Consider the following 22,180-nt stretch of genomic DNA (forward strand, 5'->3'; position numbering starts at 1 on the left):
GTGGGATTACATACATTCACCTAAAAGGCAGCTGAAGGCTCAGAGTTCACGTGAAAGTTGACTATTTCAACCTTGCATCTGAGATATGAACCTGAATGATACGCTGGAGGAGGATTTAAAGCATCCCCTGATAATTTAGTCCTGAAGAAGAATCATATTCAATTGGAAACATTGACTCTGTTCCTCTGTCCACAGATGCTGCCAGACTTGTTGAATGTTTCCCAGAATGTTCTGTTTTTATTGCTGATTCGGAGGCAGAGTTGCTGTCTCTGGGCCAAGACTGAGACCACAGTTAAACTTTGAGTAAATTACAAACATGTAAATGGAGTTAAAAAATGTGAGAGGTATAGCGACTGAGAATCATAAGACAATGAAAGGAAACATTTACCGAGTTTGTGCTTGAGGCAGACCTCATGGTTAGTCTTAGCTTAGTTATTTGGAAAATCCTGCAATATCCCATTGCCAGATCCAGCCATTTTGTTTCAAATGATTCGAAGTGTTTCATTATGAATGTTATACATAGAAACCAATCGACTGGCTATTCATTACATAAAGAATTTTCTGCCATTCATCAATTTCAACAAATTTCCATATTATGAAACAACTCCATTTTCTTTGGCATGACATCCTCAGTGCTTGGGACCCTCCTGTGAAGCGCTTCTGTGATGTTTCCTCTGGCATTTATAGTGGTTTGTCTCTGCTGCTTCCGTTTGTCAGTTCCAGCTGTCCGCTGCAGTGGCCGGTATATTGGGTCCAGGTCAATGTGTTTGTTGATAGAATCTGTGGATGAGTGCCATGCCTCTAAGAATTCCCTGGCTGTTCTCTGTTTGGCTTGTCCTATAACAGTAGTGTTGTCCCAGTCGAATTCATGTTGCTTGTCATCTGCGTGTGTGGCTACTAAGGATAGCTGGTCGTGTCGTTTTGTGACTAGTTGGTGTTCATGGATGCGGATCGTTAGCTGTCTTCCTGTTTGTCCTATGTAGTGTTTTGTGCAGTCCTTGCATGGGAGTTCAACTGGGACAACACTACTCATACAAACCACTATAAATGCCGGAGGAAACATCACAGAAGCGCTTCACAGGAAGCTCCCAAGCACTGAGGATGTCACCTAGACAGGGGACGAAACGTCTGCAACACAAATTCCCAGCTCGGAGAACAGAACCACAACAACGAGCACCCGAGCTACAAATCTTCGCACAAACTGTAGGATTTCAGATTTAGCCTTTATATAATATCACTTCTGGATGCCTCTTTTTTAAGACTGAAGAGCAGAGTTTCTCTACTTTTGCTCATAATTCAGTTTTCTGAGCCCGAAGATCACCACTCCTGCTTGTCCTGCATAAATAAGCTTTCACATAGATTAGGCACATTAGTATTCACTCTAAAATTTATTATGTCAGAACTCCATTCGTGTTGTGAAAGGCCCATTAGTGAATGCTAGTGCCCTACACTCACAGAGATGACCTTGCACATTGAACAACAAAATTCCCTTTGGGCTCAAAGATCCTTTGGTAAGAAAACTGGAAATGCTGCAACACTTTAATGTTGTCAGTTCTCCTCATTAGTGAATGTAAGCTTTTGTTTGATAGAAACTGATTCATGCAGATTATAGAATCAGCTTTTCACAGAACGCAGTCCAGGAGTGGAATCATCTGAGAGGGTAACTTTGGCTCTCTGGGTTGTATATTTGGCCCCATCCCACCGATAGGTAATTTCCAATGAGTCAGCAAGATGACATCTCCAAAGATAGCAGGGAGCTGATTAGGCTAATTGCAGGCCTCATTCCTGAATCAAAGTCAGCCAACAGGAATCTTGCACTCATGCTGACGTTCTGAGCATTGGCAGGGCCCAGTTTCAGTGCCTGTGGGAGAGCACCCAGCAGTAGATTGGGGAGCCAGCACTCCAAATAGGCATGAAAGCTCTCCAAGAGCAGCCTGTGGCTGCCCTGTGAAGGAGTTTCACAATGATGGCGTGGCTGATGAATCTACCACTTAATGTTAAAATAAATTAGAGAAGGTGCCTCCATATTGAAGCATACTCTCTCTTACCTTACTCGCTCTTACTTACTTACCTTCCATCATAGTCTCCTACTCCTTGAAAGCTAGAAAGCCTCTGATTTACTCTTCAGTTTTGAGATCCTGATCTATGTGTCTCTGTGCCAATTCAGGGCCTTTCCCCAGAAAATCCAGATGAGTGACTGTTTCCCTCCAGAGCCAGATTAGAGATGTGGAAATGGTGCTCCCAGGGGGAAAATCCAGTCCTGTGACTCAGCAAGTGCCAAGAGATTTAAAACATTACCGCACAATGGAGCACACAAGAGAGTGTCTATACACAAATATTTAATTTAATCAGTGTCAGATTCGATAATCAATTATTTGGAATAGAAATAGAAACGGAAAGTAAGTGTAACGGAAAATTAACATTTATTGTGAAATCTATAAAAACATCGGGAAACAAAGAAGTAAGGGCCTGGCTTTACAGAGGGCAAATTCTGGATTAGTGGTGCTGGAAGAGCACAGCAGTTCAGGCAGCATCCAACGAGCAGCGAAATCGGCGTTTCGGGCAAAAGCCCTTCATCAGGAATAAAGGCAGTGAGCCTGAAGCGTGGAGAGATAAGCTAGAGGAGGGTAGGGGTGGGGAGAGAGTAGCTTAGAGTACAATGGGTGAGTGGGGGAGGGGATGAGGGTGATAGGTCAGGGAGGGGAGGGTGGAGTGGATAGGTGGAAAAGGAGCTAGGCAGGTCGGACAAGTCCGGACAAATCAAGGGGACAGTGCTGAACTGGAAGTTTGAAACTAGGATGAGTTGGGGGAAGGAGAAAGTGCCAGAATGGGAGGGTGGGTCGTAGGGGGGTGTGGACCTGACCAGGTAGTCATGGAGGGAATGGTCTTTGCGGAAGGCGGAAAGGGGTGGGGAAGGAAATATATCCCTGGTGGTGGGGTCTTTTTGGAGGTGGCGGAAATGTCAGCGGATGATTTGGTTTATGCGAAGGTTTGTAGGGTGGAAAGTGAGCACCAGGGGCGTTCTGTCCTTGTTACGGTTGGAGGGGTGGGGTCTGAGGGCGGAGGTGCGGGATGTGGACGAGATGCATTGGAGGGCATCTTTAACCACGTGGGAAGGGAAATTGCGGTCTCTAAAGAAGGAGGCCATCTGGTGTGTTCTGTGGTGGAACTGGTCCTCCTGGGAGCAGATAGGCGGAGGCGGAGAAATTGGGAATACGGGATGGCATTTTTGCAAGAGATAGGGTGGGAAGAGGCGTAATCCAGGTAGCTGTGGGAATTGGTGGGTTTGTAAAAAATGTCAGTGTTAAGTCGGTCGTCCCTAATGGAGATGGAGAGGTCCAGGAAGGGGAGGGAGGTGTCAGAGATGGTCCAGGTAAATTTAAGGTCAGGGTGGAATGTGTTGGTGAAGTTGATGAATTGCTTAACCTCCTCGCAGGAGCACGAGGTGGTGCCAATGCAGTCATCAATGTAGCGGAGGAAGAGGTGGGGAGTGGTGCCAGTGTAATTATGGAAGATCAACCGTTGAATATTGCAGACAGACAGGAAAAATGTAAAGTTAAACCGAACTAACAGCAGACTTAGAAGGCCAGGAAACTACCATATCAACAGTCATGGATTGAAAAAAACAACTCCATATCTGGAAAGGATCTCGAATGTTCCAGGCCCCTGACCTTGAGGTGTTGGTAAGAAGAAGTGAATTATAGTGTAAAAGGAATATGGGAAAGCTATCAGATGCCCCTTACATGAGATGTCTTGCCAATGTATTGGGTCCCTTTGCAGAGGTCAAAAATAAACCTTTTCTTTGCTCTTGCTAGCATTTGAGTCGACTCGATTTAATTTCCACGACAGTAAACTTGGGGGCTCATCCGAGGTAAACATTCTACAGTAGGAGCACATGCCCAAAAAGGATAGCAATTGTTTCTATGTGTGAGATTTTGGAATTTGCTCGCTGTGCGTAAATGTGAAGCCCACATGAAAAATAACGATTCCATTTCTCAAGGCAATGCGAAGGCAGACTCAGCAGCAAGGACGGCAGCCCAGCAGCCACCAAGTGATCAGTTTGACATGTGTATGACAAAACTTTGTACCCCAACAGCAGACGTACGGGAGGTACAGTCGCAGGCCACGCCGGAGGAGAAGAGTGAGTGGACAAGGGCAGGGTGCAGCATGAGGGAAGGGGTGTGGTGTGGCCCCAATGGTAAATCCTGTCTACCGCGATCGTTATTCCCATTCTATGCCAAACTGACACACGGTAAGGACCATGTGTCAAAAGGGGGGATATTTAACAGTATTTCGGCACACTGGTACACTAAGGGATTTACTCACTACTCCCAGAAATATTGTGAACAATGTGTTATATGTGCCACTAATAATGTGTGGAGGGGAATACAGATGAATCAAGCAGCACACCCCCAACCCCAAAGACCCTCTGAACATTTACAGATGGATTTTATTGAATTAACACCCAGCGAAGGGAAAAGGTATTGTCTGGTAATAGTTGATATGTTTTCCAAATGGATGGAAGTGCTTCCCACATCTAAACAGGATGCCAGTGCAGTAGCCAAGGGTGTGCTAACTGAAATAATTCTGAGATGGGGCATCCCTGAAAGGCTCAGGAGCGACAATGGGACACCATTTGTCAATAATGCCCTACAGCAGATCAGTGATTACTTGGGGATAAACATGAGACAACACTGTGCCCACCACCCAGTGAGCAGTGGGGCTGTGGAAAGAGAGAGTGCGATCCTAAAATATAAATTGACAAAATGCTGTGAGGAACTAGTCGTGACATGGACAAAGGCACTTCCGATTGTGCTAATGTATACGAGATCGAGGAGGAGAGGAAGAGCTAACCTTAGCCCGTTTGAGATTTTGTTTGGTAGGCCACCCAACACAGGAATTGGCCCAAGATCTAAGGTAAGACAGATAACAGGCCACTGTGAGGATGAGATGTTGTGTTACTGGATAAAGCTCTCTACACTTTTGTCTCAAATACAGAATCAAGTGAAAGCAGCACATACCAACCAGCAGAAGGGAAGCTGCATGATCTAAAACCCTGGAGACTGGGTAGTGGTGAAAGACTTCAGCAGGAAAAGCTGGAAGGTGAAGAGGTGGATGGCACCGTTTCAAGTGCTCCTTATAACACAGACAGATGTTAAGATCGCCGAAAGAGCCATGTGGATACACGTCAGTCATTGCAAACGTGTAGCTGGACCTGACAAAACATCAGACAACACCGGAACCAAATAAGTGCAAGTAGTGAGTTGAAGCCTGATAAAAATATGGGGTTGCCCCAGCTCACACTGTTAGCAAGAGCCCTGTCAGGACTATTCGTGAAGGCAGGGGCTTCTGGGATACAGCCGCAGATGGTAATCTTAACTGAGAGTGCTCAGGGGGCCTTTACATGTGACCCATGGCCTTTTAGTAACCAGGATGACTATAAATGGGACGATAAATATTTATGAAGGGATCCTTGTGGTCCCAGTGACTGGCACTTAGTAGTAGCTACAACGGCTACAGGGACACCTGACACAGAAAACAGGTATTCTATTATCAAGGAAAGTGGTGCCAAGGCATGGGTAATAAGAACCAAGACTCAGAAGAGTGATGAGGGAGCCTGGTGGTGTGGAATAGATAGACCCTTCTCCGACATCCATAGGCAGGTGAATATAGTGGTACAGTTCGGGCCCACCCCCCCTCCCCCTGAGAGACAGTGCAGAAGGTCCTACAGGAAATAGTAGCTCCAGGGCACAGTAACCAATCAAACCAAATCATGGACCTAACCCCAAGCAGGGCAGAGGGCATTAATGTCATGCCAGAACCTGAAGGAGCAGGCTGGGGCTCAGGAGTAGGTCTAACTCTGTAGTGGAATTGGCCCTTCATGAGGTAAATGGCATAAATGCGACGCAGTAGATTGGAAGGTGCGAAGGGCCATTGCAAGATGTGAAGGGAACAGAGCTTATGTCTTGGCCCTAATACAACACTGGAGATTAGAGGTTGGCTACCTTTGTTGGATATGTTTGCACACAGTGGACTGCTGAACCAATTACAGAGAGCCTGGCAAGAAATTTGATGAATAAATAAATGTTAATTTATCCTTTTATCTATGGATCATGATTCTTTCTTCTTCTTTGACAGTCCCTCAGGTTTGAGGATGACTGGTTTCCACTCCGGTTTCTGCAGAGGCTGTATTATCCAATCCTATGGCCACAGACGTTGCTGCAGGAAGGGCAACTGGTGTTTGAGGTGGGTGTCACATTTAGGATTCTGGGTTCTTTCTGCTGCTTTTACTTGACCTGCAGGTGCTCCATTCAGTGACCCTCAAAGTCATTGGTTATTTGATGGAACACCTTCTCCAGTTTGTGTGTTCCAGGGCTAGCGAATCCCATGTTTTGGTGGGGATGTTTCATTTATTCAGGGATGCTTTCAAGATAGCCCTGTTGCATTTCCTGTGCTTTCCCAGTGATTGCGTACCATTGCAGAGCACAGAATAAAGCACTTGTTTTGGGAATCTTGTGTTGGGCACACGGACAAAGTGTTTGGCCCATTACTTGGCCCATCATGGGGACCTCGATGCTGGGGATATCGGCCTGGGAGAGAGCACTCATGTTGGTTTGCCTATCTTGCAGGTGGATTTGCAGGAGTTTGTAAAGGCAGTGCTGGTGATAGCTCTCCAGGCATTTGAGGGGTCTGCTGAACGTGGTCCATGTTTCTGATGCATACAGAAGGTTAAGAACCATGCTGCTTTGTTATCTTTGAGCTTGGTACTGACTTTGAAATCTCAGACTTTGAATACCCCGTTCCTCATGCATTCGAAGACTGGTAGAGAATCTTTGTTTTCCTGTTGTTTAATCTGATTATGTGGTGACACATTTTACACAGCTTTTAATTAGTTTATCAGGTTTAGAACGATAAAGTTAATTCAAGTAAAGGTGATTAACGTGAGAGGATTCCTATTTGTTGTGAAACCCTGGAGATTAGAGCTGAAAAATGTGTTGCTGGAAAAGCGCAGCAGGTCAGGCAGCATCCAAGGAACAGGAGAATCGACGTTTTGGGCATAAGCCTTTCTTCAGGAATGAGTAAGGTGTGCCAAGCAGGCTAAGCTAAAAGGTAGGGAGGAGGGACTTGGGGGAGGGGCGTTGGGAATGCGATAGGTGGAAGGAGGTTAAGGTGAGGGTTATAGGCCGGAGACGGGGTGGGGGTGGAGAAGTCGGGAAGAAGATTGCAGGTCAAGAAGGTGAATCCGAGGGTTTGGACTGAGATAAGGTGGGGAGAGGGGAAATGAGGAAGCTGGAGAAATCTGCATTCATCCCTTGTGGATGGAGGGTTCCTAGGCGGAAGATGATGCACTCTTCCTCCAGGCGTTGTGTTGCCATGGTCTGGCGATGGAGGAGGCCAAGAACCTACATGTCCTTGGCAGAGTGGGAGGGGGAGTTAAAGTGTTCGACCGCAGGGTGGTTGGGTTGGTTGGTGCGGGTGTCCCAGAGGTGTTCTCTGAAACGTTCTGCAAGTAAGCGGCCTGTCTCTCCAATGTAGAGGAGGCCACATTGGGTGCAGCGGATGCAGTAAGTGATGTGTGTGGAGGTGCAGGTGAATTTGTGATGGATATGGAAGGATGCCTTGGGGCCTTGGAGGGAAGTGAGGGGGGAGATGTGGGCGCAAGTTTGCATTTCTTGCGGTTGCAGGGGAAGGTGCTGGGAGTGGAGGTTGGGTTGGTGGGGGGTGTGGACCTGACAAGGGAGTTGCAGAGGGAGTGGTCTTTCCTGATAGGGGAGGGGAGAGAAATATATCCTTGGTGGTGGGGTCTGTTTGGAGGTGGTGGAAATGACGAAGGATGATATGATGTATCTGGAGGTTGGTGGGGTGGTAGGTGAGGACCAGTGGGGTTCTGTCCTGGTGGCAAGTGTTAAACCCTGACATATATGGATAATAAAATGAGAAGTAAAACATTTAAGTGAACCACCCCATAAGTAATGTCATCAACATAAGCAAAGGAGCTGACTGGTGTATAATTTGTGAGTATCTATTTATCTAATTAAGCCTTAAGTTTATTTCTGTTCATGGACCTAATAGTCTAATAAATAGAGGTATGGTGAGCTGTTTAGTCCTGTGAAATGACATTGAGTGTATTCTATCCTGGACAAATACATTTTGGTCTTAAGCAGCAACTAGCAGCAGTGGGGTGTCTCTGTAGCACTGACAGTGTGTTGGACACATGAGCTGTACTGGGAGATTAGGACACAGGTCTCCCTTGAGAGAATTGCACTCTCAAGCTGGTATTTTGGTGAAAGTGATGGTGCTTCTAGAGTGTGGGCAGAGTCACATCCATGTACAATGGTTGTCTTAACTATGCAGAGGAGGCTGAGAATGATTGGGGAAGCTTTCCATAATGTGAGCAGAGCCCTCTTCCTGCCTGGAGTTGCTGCTTAGCGCCACTTTGATTGAGTTCTGAAATGGTGGTTGGCGCTTGTTTTTTTTGGCAGAGTCTGTCTGTTTCTGTTCGACACACCTTTGCTTCTGTACCCTGTCTGGCAGCTTTACCATGGCCTGGCTCATTTGGGTCTCTGTAAAGGCTGGGGATGGGTGAACACAGTATGTGTTGTTCATCCAGACCACAGTTGGGCACTTGTGGTGCTTGCTCCAGTCATTGCTTTGTCACTGCAGATCGTCAGCAGCAGCTGGTATTTGCCATCTCTTTTACAATGGACACCCTGAGGTCTTTCTCTCTTCATGCTGCAGTATCTGAAGTACCATCATTTTTTGCCTACCACTGAAGTCTGCCTATGCTAAGGCTTGCAGATTGAGCTTATTGTTTTCAGGTGAGAGTCACTTCTCCTTTTAAATAACCATGCTCATTGCGGCACGGTAGCTTAATGGTTAGCACTGCTGCCTCACAGCACCAGGGTCCCGGGTTTGATTCCGGCCTTGGGTGACTGTTTGTGTCGAGTTTGCACATTCTCCCTGTGTCTGCGTGGGTTTCCTCCCACAGTCTAAAGATGTACAGGCCAGGTGAATTGGGGAAAAAAAATTGCCTGCTGTATTAGTCAGAGGGAACTGGGTCTGGGTGGGTTACTCTTCGGAGGGTTGGTGTGGACTTGTTGGGCCGAAGGGCCTGTTTCCAAGCTGTAGGGAATCTAATCTATATGGGCATTGCTCTGAAAAAAAAGTTTCCTTGTTTTGTCTCACACCTGATGTGCTGTGAGGCCACATTGAGGTTGTACAGGGAAAGAGATAGAAAAGTCTGTCTTTGTCCTGGTAAATAGGAACCTTTCTTTTAAAGTATATAGACTATAAACAGAGTTAGGGAGGTGAGAGCATTCCCAGAACCTTGCTGGCTCACTCCTAATTCCAAATGTTTCTCGATGTCAGCAGGTGCCACTGCTGCTGTACACTATACATTAGCACAATTAGACTCACCAATTATCCTTCATTACCAGGTCTGCATGAAACACATTGGAACACATTGAGGGAAGTAAAGTGAAAATTGCAGAGGTATGGGCTATAATCTTCTAATCCTCCTAAAAGGTTGGTTCCCGATCTCTGGAAAATTCCAAAAGTAACACGCTTGTTCAAAAAATAAGTATAAGGGTAAACTCAGCAATAACAGGCCAGGAAATTTAACCTCAGTAGTCAGAAAGCTTTTCTGAAAAATTATTGGAAGAACATTAAGACAAACACTTGGGCAATATGGATCAATTAATAAAAAGTGGCACAGGTTCTGAAGAAGGGTCACTGGACTCGAAACATTAACTGTTTTCTCTGCACAGGTGCTGCCAGACTGCTGAGTTTCCCCAGCAATTTCTGATTTTGTTTGTTTCAGATCTCCAGCATCTGCAGTTCTTTGTGTTTAGTATATTAAAAGTAAATTGTGTTCAATTAACTTGTCTTTTTTTTGATGAAGTACAGTAACAGAGAAAATTAATGAAAGCAATGCAATTAATGTGACAGGATTTCCAAAAAGCATTTGAGAAAGTGTAAGACAATAAGTCTGTCAAAAAGGTTTAAACTAATGGACTAGAGGGATGGTAGCAGCATGGACATAAAGTTGACGGAATGACAGGAAATAACGTAAGTTGCCTTTCAGACAGGAGCAAAGAGTTCAATTGTGCTTCAGGACTGTGCAAGGACAAATAGTTTTTTGATATGTCTCAATGACCCAGACTTGAACGTACAGTCTACAGTTTCATAAGTTGCCTGGTGATACGTCTTGGTAGAACAATGAACTTTCAGGAGGACAGTGATTGACTTCAAGAAGACACAGGCAGCTGATGGAACGGCCATCATGTTGCAGGTGCAAGTAAATGCACAGAAGTCCGAAACAAAACATTGTAGTTAGAAGAACAAGAAAAGTGAATATAAAGTGAAGTATATCGTTCTCAAGTGGGTGCAGGAACAGCAATCTGGGCGTATGTACATACAAATCACTGAAAGTGGCAGGGCAATTTTAGAAAGTGGTTAAAAAGATATATGGGATCCAGAGCTTTATGATTACAAGCATACAGTACAACAGGAAGGAAGCTATGATAGATCTTCATAAAACGCTGTATCAGCTTCAACTGGAGTATCACCCCCAATTCTAGACACTATCCTTCAGGAAGAACATGAAGATTTTAAAGTGGGTACAGAAAACACTGACAAGAATGGTTCTGAAGGCTTGTTATGTGGATACGTTAGAGAAGGTGGGATTGGTCTCCTGAAATAAAAGTAGGTTGAGAGGAGTTTTGATAGATACATTCAAAATTGAGGAGTCTTGAAAAAGTAAGCACAATCTGATTTTATTGACTAGTTTTACTGTACTTAATCAGCAAGACTTGTGTGATTTTGTTTTGTTTTATTGTTAATTATTGATGTGATTTTTAATAGACAATGAATTTATCTATAATGAACTTTTGAAACAACAATAACATGTGAATTGTAATTAAAATTGATCTTGACAGGAGGGTCAAGAAACAAAGGATCCAGATTTAGAGTACTTGGCAAAAGAGAAAAGGTGACACAAGGAGGTACATTTTAAAAATATACTGAGTGGTTGTGATCTGGAATACTATGCACTGACTGAAAGGGTGCTGAAGGCACATTCAGTTGTGGTTTTCAAAATGGAATTGGATCAGAGTCTGAAAGGAAAAAAAAACAGGGCTGTGACAAGAAATGAGAATAGGACTTGTTAAGTTGCTCTTCCTAAGGGTTGGCAGAGAGCTGGTGAACTGAGTGGCCTCCTCTGTGCTGTAATAATTCTATTATCCAAAAGATGTTCTGATTGCAAAGGGAGATATTGTCTTAAGAAATTCCACAGGAACAAAGAGCAACTATATGTGAAGTAGGTGTGAGACTGAACGAGTAAATTTCACAAGTGAGCATCAAATGATTTGCCAAAACGTTTTGTGGAGCTGACTTTAAGATCACTGGCTTCATTGGAGGATAAGCCTTTGAGGCATATGTTTAGAGAACAGGAAACTTATCCTCCCCAGTTTCACATGTGAGTCAGCTTTGGTATAGGAACTGTTGCCTGCGGGTCTCACAGACAGGAGTGCCTCTTCCAAACAGAGAATTTTATTTCACATCCTGGTTAGGTCACTGTTAAAGTTATAGCCTCATCCTCTTTACCAACTTTCTAATTGCCTTTCATTCCCTTCTCTTGTAAGTACCAACTGAAAAAGGGTACAGTTAAATTTGATAAAACTGGTACATTCCTAGTTGCCATTTCTTCCTTTATGAGTGGAGAGAACAAGGGAATCAAGCCATGCAGATCTTTGAAGATATATCAAGTGTTGTCCTCATCTATGAACTTGCAGCAGATGATTTTGCTTTCTTCCCTAATGGAGCACTGAAGTGAATGCAGCATCTTTAATGCCCCTCCTTCACCCTGTCTGCCTTATTTTCCTAACTCAATCACATTTGACTTCGAAGAAAGTTAAAATGTAAATCATTGAGATATTATTTCATTTGGGCTAATATCTATTGAGATAGACGAGAAAGAAATTAGATACAAAGACAATGACATTACTGTGAATTATGTTGTTATTAAGGTTGAATTGGCCATTAATACAAGAGAAGAACTTGATCCAAATCCATTAATGTTTGTATGATTACATCACTCACAGTACTTATACAGCTATACAATACTTTCAAATTCTCAGTGTTAACTGAATAATTTAATCTTAGCATACATTTGATCTTGCTGCAGGAATGCCAGGGCATCATAAATAGCATGAACAAATAGAACAAGAAGCTTTTCTCTTCAATGCAGTTTACACAATGGATCTTTAAAGGACTAACAAGTGCTGGCAGACTTGCAAGGATTACTATCAGTAACACTTTGTAACTCTCATACAAAATCAACCATTCCATTGCATCACTAGAAGATGGATTATCATTTTCAGTGTCGTCATGTATCTGAATGCCAAAGAGGTCTTGGTGGTGCAATGATAATTTTGCAATGTCTGAGACAGAAAGTCTGAGTTCAAGACTCATCTGTGCCAGATGTATAATAACATGCCTACATTTTTTAACGTATCATAAGCACCATGGACTGCATTGAGCCTATAACTAGATGCTAATTACATGAATCCAATACAGTGCATAATTATAACTTCAATGGTCTTGCTGTGATAGTGACTCTATCTCTCGGCTGCAGGGTCTGTGATCAAATCCCATCAGTTCTCGAGATACATCTAAAACAGTTTGATTAGAAACACATGGAAAATTAAAAGTTTCTAATTATTAACAGAACATGTTTAAAATTTCATTCATTGGAGAAATCTAGCACAGATTATGAAGGATAAGTCTTGCTGTTGAACTTGACTACATTTGTTTGAGATTTAAGATGAAAGGGGAAAGATTTAAAATGGGCTGAGGGGGACAACTTTTTCATACAGAGGGTGGTGCATGTGTGGAGCTGCCAAAGGAGGTGGTGGAGGCTCATACAATTACAACATTTAAAAGACATCCGAAGGATTTTGAGGGATATGGCCATTTGCTGGCAAATGGGACAAGATTAGTTTAGGATATCTGGTCGGCAGGGACGAGTTGGACTGAGGATCTGTTTCCATGCTGTACATGTCTATGGCTCAAAATGATTGGAGTGGTGAACTGGAAAATGTCTATAAATATGTTTATGTTTACTTCCAAATGGCACTTGATAAAGTTCCCCAGAAAATATTGTTCGCTGAAGTTGAAGTGCATGGAATTGAAAGCAAGTTGTTGATCTGTTGAAGAAATTACCTGAGTAGCAGAGGGCACAGGCAGGATCATGAGTAGGTACTTTATTTGGCAGGATGTAACTTGGGGTGTCAGTGAAGGATCTGTGCTGGGCCTTAACTTACATTGTATTTATTAATGATATTGATGAGCTAGAAGGCCTGTATCCAAATTTATTGACAACACAAAGAAAGACCACTTTGTGAAAAACTGCTGACAGAGGTATACAATTCCAAGATGATTCATATCAGTGTGACAAGCAACAATTGATGATCGATTGAGTATTAATTTTAATTCTAAGCCTTTGTTCACCTGAAGTATGAAAGGTTTGGGGCAATGTTGAATTTGTGGAGTAAGGTTGCTGATCAGTTACAATCTCCTGAAATGACAGTGGAAGGGTTTATAGGATCAATTTGTTCCAATACTGACCCATGGGGTGTGTTAGCCTGCTGCAGAATTGGATTCAAAACTTGGTGTTAGACATGTGCGCTCAATTAAATGATACAACAGATTTCCATTTATGATACTCTCTGCAGTGATTTGTGAACTCAGTCGTAACGTGGATAGCAAACTTTACCATTCCAGCTTTACCACAGGGCAACCCCTGTATCTTCAGGGGTTTCAATTAATTGCGGTTTACCGTGACCAGAATATATTATAGGGAATGTTCCGGAACCAAGAACCAGGAGTTTCCTGAGAAGGTATGTTTCCCATTTAATTGAATGGTTTTGTTCCTATCTGTGGTTTTGGGCTTCCACGTTTGGTCCTGGAACATATCCCGCTTGGCTACGGTGGTGGGGGGGACCTACAGTGTAACGAATAGTGGTTTGCCCTAAACACTTCTACCAATTCTATTTTTTGACTATTGCATTCCATGCACGCTACACTATTGTACAATACATGCAAAGATATAATGCATACTTGAGGTCAATGTGGAGCCAAGAAGACACAGTCCTGTTCATCAATCACTTGTGATGATCCCATTGCTGTGGTTACAGAACTATTCAAGCATTTGAAGGCTGTAAACAGGGCCCAAAATTTTGAGAAAGACGTTCTCATCCTCAGCACCTCACTCTTTAACCAGGTATGTTTATTCAACAGAAGACCATAATTTATTGGAGCAAAAGCTGGCCATTTGGCCCATTGAGTCAGTTTCTTCATTCAATGTGATGATGGCTGATCTGATAATCCTCAAATCTACTTTCTTGCCTTTTACCTATAATTCTTCAACCCCTTATGGACTAAAAAATCTGTTAACCTCCACCTTGAATATACTTGATGTAGGTTCGAAAGCCCTCTGTGGTATAGAATTCCATAGATTCACAAACCTCTGATTCCTCCTCTTAAATGCCCTTATTCTGAGGATTATGTCCTCTGGTTTGAAACTCTTCTGTGAGGACAAGCAACCTTTCTGCCTCTACTATGTCAAGTGCCCTAAATCTTGTGTTTGAAAAAGGTTGTCTCTCATTCTTCTGAACTCTCAGTGAATACAGACCCAATGTACTCAATTTCTTAAACATGAGGCAGTCCATCTGTCAGCCTAGTGAATCTTCCCTGGTCTGCTTCCAATGCTAGCATATCTTCTTTCCTGTCAAAATGGAAGACTTTACATTTTCCCATATTGCCCCATCATCTTTGCCCATGCACTTAACGTATTAATATCTTTTTATTAACTTCCTTGTGATCTCTTCACAATTTAGTTTCCTTCCGATCTTTGTGTCATCAGTGAATTTGGCAACCATACCTCTGTCCCTCCATCTAAATCATTTATTTAAATGATAAATAGTTGAGATCACAATAATGATCCCTGCAGCACTCATCCATTAGATCTTACCAAACTGAAAAACATCCATTTACTCCTAATCTCTGCTTTCTGTTAGCCAGCCAATCCACTAGCCAAGCTCTTCCAGTACAGTTACAACACTGACATCTACTCAACAATGTGCAAAATTGTCCAGGTACAGTATGTCCTGAACACAAAAAGCAGGACAAATCCAGCCCGGCCAATTGCCACCCAATCAGTCCACTCGCCATCAACAGTAAAGTGACGGAGGGGGTCATCAACAGTGCTATCAAGAAGCACCTGCTCAGCAATAACCTGCTCAGTGACGCCCAGTTTAGGTTCTTCTAGGGCCACTTAGCTCTTGACCTCATGACAGCCTTGGTTCAAACAATGACAAAAGAACTGAATTCCAGATGGGAGGTGAGAGTGACAGCCCTTGACATCAAGGCCGCAGTTGACTGAGTATAGCATCAAGGAGCCCTGGCAAAACTGGTATCAATGGGTATCAGGCAGCAAACACTCTGCTGGTTAGAGTCATACCTGGCACAAAGGAAGATGGTTATGGTTGAGAAGGGTCAGTCATCTCAGCTCCAGGACATCTCTTCAGAAGTCCTTCAGGGCAGTGAACTAGACCCAACAATCTTCAGCTGCTTCATCAATGACTTTCCCTTTGTCATAGGTCAAAAGTGGGGATGTTCACTGATGATTGCACCGTGTTCAGCACCATTTGCGACCCCTCAGATACTGAAGCAGTCCGTGCTCAAATGCAACAAGATCTGGACAATATCCAAGCTTGGGCCAACAAGTGGTAAGTAACATTTGCGCAATACAAATGCCAGACAATGACCATCACCAATAAGAGACACTTTAACTGCCACCCCTCGACATTCAATGGTATTGCCGTCACTGAATCCCCCACTGTCAACATCCTTGGGGTTACCATTGACCAGAAACTCAATTGGACTCACCAAATAAGCACAGTAGTTAGAAGAGCAGGTCAGAGACTAGGGATACTGCGGTGAGTAATTCACCTCCTGATACCTCAAAGTCAATTCACCATCTGCAAGGCACAAGTCAGGAGTGTGATGGAATACTCCCCACTTGCCTGGATGGGTGCAGCTCCAACAACACTCAAGAAGCTTGACACCATCTAAGACAAAGCAACCCACTTGATTGGCACCACATCTACAAACATTCAATCGCTTCACCACTGATGCTCAGTAGCAGTGTGTACTATTGACCAAGATGCACTGCAGAAAATCACCAAAGATCCTTAGACAGCACCTTCCAAAGCCATGACCACTTCCATTGAGAAGGACAAGGGCAGCAAGTACTTGGGAACACCACCACCTTCAAGTTCCACTCCAAGCCACTCACCACCCTGACTTGGAAACATCCTTCGCAGTCATTGGGTCAAAACCCTGGAAATCCCCCCCTACCAACATTTTGGGTCAACCCACAGTAAGTGGACTGCAACGACTCAAGAAGGCAGCTCATCGCCACCTTTTCAAGGGCAAATAGGGATGGGCTATCAATGCTGGCCAGCCAGTGACACCCAAGTCATACAAATGAATAAAAAAAGCCAATCTCCTATCCATGCCAATAGAAATTCACCAAACGGCTTAAACAGCATCTTACAAACTCACAACCACTACCAGTTAAAAGTAATAAGGCTGCAGATACATGGGGGAATACCACTATCTTTAAGTACCCAACCTGACCTCTCACCATCCTGTGTTGGAAATATGTCACCATTCCTCAATATTGCTTGGGAAAAATCCCGGAAACGCCTCCATACTTGCATGTGGGTCAAACTGCAGCAAATGGACTGTGGTAGTTCAAGAAGGCAGCCCACTACCACCTTATCAACTAGGGATGGGCAATAAATGGCAGCCCAGCCAGTGATGCCCATGCCCCGTGAATTAATTTTTAAAAATATGCTATGCCAAACACATGAGCTTTAATTTTCACAAATAACCTTTGATGGAGCATCTTTTCAAATTCCTTATGGAATTGTAAGTACAGTACATCCACCAGTTCTCTTTTATTCACAGCACATTACCTCCTCAAAAACTTCAGTAATCTGTTTGAACTTGATTTCCCTTTCACAAAACCATGTTTAATCTGCCTGATTACCTTAAGTTTATCTAAATGCCCTGTTAAAACTTCATTAATAATAGCTTCTATAATTTTCCCTCTGAGTGATGTTAAGTGAACTGGCCTGCTTTCTGCTTATCTCCCTTTTTGAATACAGAAGTTACATTTACTAACTTCCGATCTCATGGGATCTCTCCAAATCTAGGGAGATTTGGAAAAACAAAACCAATACATCGACTATGGTCACTATCTATTTCTTCTAAGACTCTAGGATGAGGTCCATCCTGACCCAGGCACTTGTCAGCCTGCAACTCCAATTGGAACGGCATGGTGGCTCAATGGTTAGCACTGCTGCCTCACAGCATCAGACACCCGGGTTTGATTCCACCCTTGGGTGACTGTCTGTGTGGAGTTTGCACATTCTCCCCATGTGCGCGTGGGTTTCCTCCAAGTGCTCCTGTTTTCTATCGCAGTCCAAAAATGTGCAGGTTAGGTGGATTGGCCATGCTTAATTGCCCTGTAGTGTCCAGGTGGAATAGTCATGGGAAATGCAGGGTTACAAGGATAGGGTAGGGAGGGTAGGGAGGTGGGTCTGGGTGGGATACACTTCGGAGGGTTGGTGTGGATGGGCCAAATGGCCTGCTTCCACACTGTAGAGCTTTGATTTACTCAGTTCCACCTCATGGTGATTGTGATTCTTCTGATTTCCTCCCTCCCACTTCTGAGTTGTGACTTTTATCTTCTACAGTGAACACAGATGAAATACGTGTTTAATTTATCTGCCATTTAGAATTATAGAGTCATAGAACTGTACAGCATGGAAAAAGACCCATTGGTTCAACTCGTCCATGCTAAAATGAATCTAGTCCCATTTGCCAGCATTTGACCCATATCCCTCTAAACTCTTCCTATTCATATATCCATCCAGATGCCTTTTAAATATTGTAAGTGTACCAGCTGCCATCACTTCCTCTGGCAGCTCATTCCATATATGCGCTACCCTCTGTGTGAAAAAGTTGTCCTTCAGGGTCCCTTTTAAATCTTTCCCCTCTCACCTTAAACCTATGCCCTCTAGTTTTGGACTCCACAATGCTGGGTAAAAGACCTTAGGCATTCACCCTATCCATACCCTTCATAATTTTATAAACTTCTGTAAGGTCACCCCTCAGCCTCTGATGTTCTAGGGAAAATAGCCCCAGCTTATTCAGCCTCCCCCTGTAGTTCAAATCCTCCAACTCTGGCAACATTCTTGTATATCTTTTCTGAACCATTTCAAGTTTCACAACATCTTTCCTGTAGCAGGAGACCAGAATTGGACACAGTTATTCCAAAAGTGGCCTAACCAATGGCCTGTACAGTCATAACATGACCTCCCAAAGCCTCCACTCAATGCTCTGACTAATAAAGGCAAATGTACCAAATGTCTTCTTCACTATCCTGTCTACCTGCAACTCCACTTTCAAGGAACTACGAATCTGCACTCCAAGATCTCTTTGTTCAACAACACTCTCCAGGACTTTACAATTAAGTGTATATATCCTGGTCAGATTTGCCTTAACAAAATGCAGCACCTCACATTTATCTAAATTAAACTCTATCTGCCACTCCTTAGCCCATTGGCCCATCTGATCAAGGTCCTCTTATACTCTGAGATAACTTTTTTGGCTTTCCTTTACACCACCAATTTTGGTGTCATTTGCAAATTTACTAACCATTTCTCCAGTATTCACATCCAAATCATTTCTATAAATGACAAAAAGAAGTGGACCCAGCACCGATCCTTGTGACACAAAACTGGTCACAAGCCTCCAGTCTGAAAAACAACTCTCCACCACCACCCTCTATCTCCTATCTTCGACAGAGTTCTGTCACCAAATGGCTAGATCTCCCTGCATTCCATGTAGTCTAACCTTGTCAAATAGCTTACTGAAGTCCATATCGACCACGTCTACCACTTTGCCTTCATCAATCCTCTTCGTCATTTCCTCAAATAACTCAATCAAGTTCGTAAGACACGATTTCCCACACAATAAACATTAATGCAAAATACTTGTTTAGTATCTCACCCATCTCCTGCAGTTCCACACATAAGCTGATCTTTAAGGGCCCCTATTCTCTCCCTAATGGACATGACTTGATACAGGCAGAGCAGCATACTCAAATGAATAGGAATCATCAAGTAACCCTGACGATGTAACATAGCTCCTCCTTGAATCCCTCAATGCTCCCCGTTACACTTGATGAGTCAAAATGACTGCAGGGCTCAATTTCACTCATTAGAGTTGAAGATGCCACCTTGGAGCAGCCCAAAAAGATCACCCGTGCTACATGCCCAGCAGTCGCTCTGAGCCAAGACGCACATCATCTGCTCCATGTTGTGAAGGCACCACTGGAAAAGGAAACAAAATACATCATCTGTAATGAACTGAAAACCAGCAGCAACACGCAGTAAATGGCTGTTCTGATCCTTTCAAGATCACAAAAAGCAGCAACTAGGGACAGGTAATAAATGCTGGCCAGCCAGTGACTCTGACTTCCCTTGAGTGAATAAAGAAGAACATTAAAGGGTTTGAAGTCTGGCAAAGCAGTGAAAAACAACAACAATGAACCAAAATACTTGAATCAACTTGGCTCCCTGTGCTTATTCCTGGTTGAGTCAGTTCAACAGAAGAACCGTCAGCTCAATGTCAATCCCCAAGGTCGAGTAAATCGAAAAAATCATTGTCATTCCAGACCTGGAAAAGATCTCTCACTGGTGGCCAGCTATCAACCAATTTCATGACTTTCTACGTGCTTTACAATCTGTGAGTGTCTTACTCTGCAACTGATATCTCCAAAAATAGAGAATGATGTGATTTGTAGTTTTCTAGATGTTAGCCCAGAAGAGCATAAGCCATTGGAAAAGAAATAGGCCATCCAGCCCATCACGCCTGCTCTATCATTCAATGAGGTCATTGCTCATCAGATGGCTGATCTGATAACCCTCAACTCCACAATTTCTGCTTTCTCCTCTTAACCCTAGATTCATTTATCCATTAAAAATCTGTTGATCCTAGTCCTAGCTTCTACAGTGAAGAGTTCCACATTTTCACCAGCCTCTGAGAGAGAAAAAAACCTTCTCCTCTCTGTCTTAAATTGGCGGCTTCTTCCTCTGAGATTATGCCCTCTGTACCTGAACTCTCCCACAAGGAGAAACAATCTTTTATCATCTATCCTGTCAAGCCCCTAAGAATTTTAATAGTTCGAAAGGTCTCTTCACATTCTTCTGAACTCCAAAGAGTACAAAAATATCCTGCTCAGCATCTCCTCGAAAGAAACTCCCTCCCTACCCAGGATCAACCTCGTGAACTTTATCTGGACTGTCTCCAATGCTATTATGTCTTTTCTTAGATAAGTGGACTAAAACAGTGTTCCAGCTATGTTCTGACCAGTGCCTTGTACAGTTTTCATGAGACCTCCATATTTTAATACTCAATTCCATTTAAAATAAAGGCCAACATTCCATTTGTCTTCCTTATTATCTACTGAACTTGGATGCTGGCTTTTTGAACTTCATATATGAGCACCTCCAGAAATCTTTAATTCTTCTTGCCAAAGTACATGACCTCACATTTTCCTACATTATATTTCATCTGCCAAATTTTAGCTCATTCACTTAAGTTGCCTATATGCTTCAGGCTGAATCCTGGAGCACATAACTAGTTAAAGGTTGCTGTTCATAAAGTGCCATCTTTATCTTAACTATCTGTTAGCCAATCTTCTATCCATGTTCATATACTACCCACAACATCATGAGACTCTTACCTATTGAGTGGCCTATCAGCAGTACATTATCGAAAGCCATTTGGACATCCAAATATATTAAATCTACTGTTTCCCCTTGATCTACCCAGCTTTTTATCTCCTCAAAGAATTCTAGTAAATTGTTTAAGCATGATTTCCCCTTCATGAAACCATGCTGACACTCTATGATCATGTTATATGTTTCGAAATGCTTTACCATTACATCCTTTATATTTGATTCAAATAATTTAACAATGACAATGTTAAGTTAATTGGCTTAAAGTTACTTGTTTATTTTACCTTCCTCCCTTCTTGAATGAGAACATTTTTAAATCATGCTCATATAACATATTGCGTGAAGATTGAGTTTTTGATTACTTGGCTCTGGGTATTTCCTTTTCCACATAAAGTAAATAGTTATACACATCTGTCTCATAATTTCCCCGACAAAGTAAGGATCAGAGAAAATACTTCTGGCCAATGTGTGAGGTGTTAGGGAAGGAAGAGGCAAACTTTAGAAAATTCTACTATGCCCTGAAGGCAATCAAGCAAATTCCAGGAGACTGTAACATCTGTGGTTAATAATTGTTGCTACCTTCCACAAACATTTTTCCATTCAGGAACACATCCTGCTACCATTTCATGTAAATGCTTACTTAGCACACATTTTAACAAAATACTTGCTTTAAAAATATGAATACACTACAAATTAAATATATAAAATTCCCACACACTTCAAGGTAACATGAATTAAACTTTCAGTCATTGGCTGTCAATGTTGATTTGGTTTACTATCCAGAAATGGATCAGATTTCCACACAAAAGAGAATGGTTGGAATTAATGTTAAAGAGAGCCAGTTAATAAAGTACTTTTTAAAAGTTAATCTTTTGTTAAACCAAGAAGGTACTTTCAAGTGCTGTCTGTCTGAAACAATGAGTGACTCACATTGATTAGTTAATGCAAAGGAATTTGGGTGTGAGAGTTCTGAGCAGTTATTTGTTAAACTTACAACAACAGGCAGCTCACACTTGCATATTCTTCACCTCGTCATGAACAGAGAGAAATTAAAAATCTGTAGGGCTCTGGGGAAAAGATGGGTGCATGGAAATCGGAGCAAATCACTACAGACCCTGGAATCTGTACTGAACACAAATGCTGGAGGTCTCAGCAGGTCAGGCAGCATCCATGAAGAGAAAGCAAGCTAACATTTTAAGTCTAGATGACCCCCCTTGAGAGCTGACGTGAAGTGACGCTCTGATGATGTCTTCTAAAGTTTCCATGGATGCTGCCTTACCTGCTGTGATCTCCAGCTCTTTTTG

This window comes from Chiloscyllium punctatum, chromosome 19 (assembly GCF_047496795.1).
Source record: "Chiloscyllium punctatum isolate Juve2018m chromosome 19, sChiPun1.3, whole genome shotgun sequence".
Lineage (NCBI taxonomy): Eukaryota > Metazoa > Chordata > Chondrichthyes > Orectolobiformes > Hemiscylliidae > Chiloscyllium > Chiloscyllium punctatum.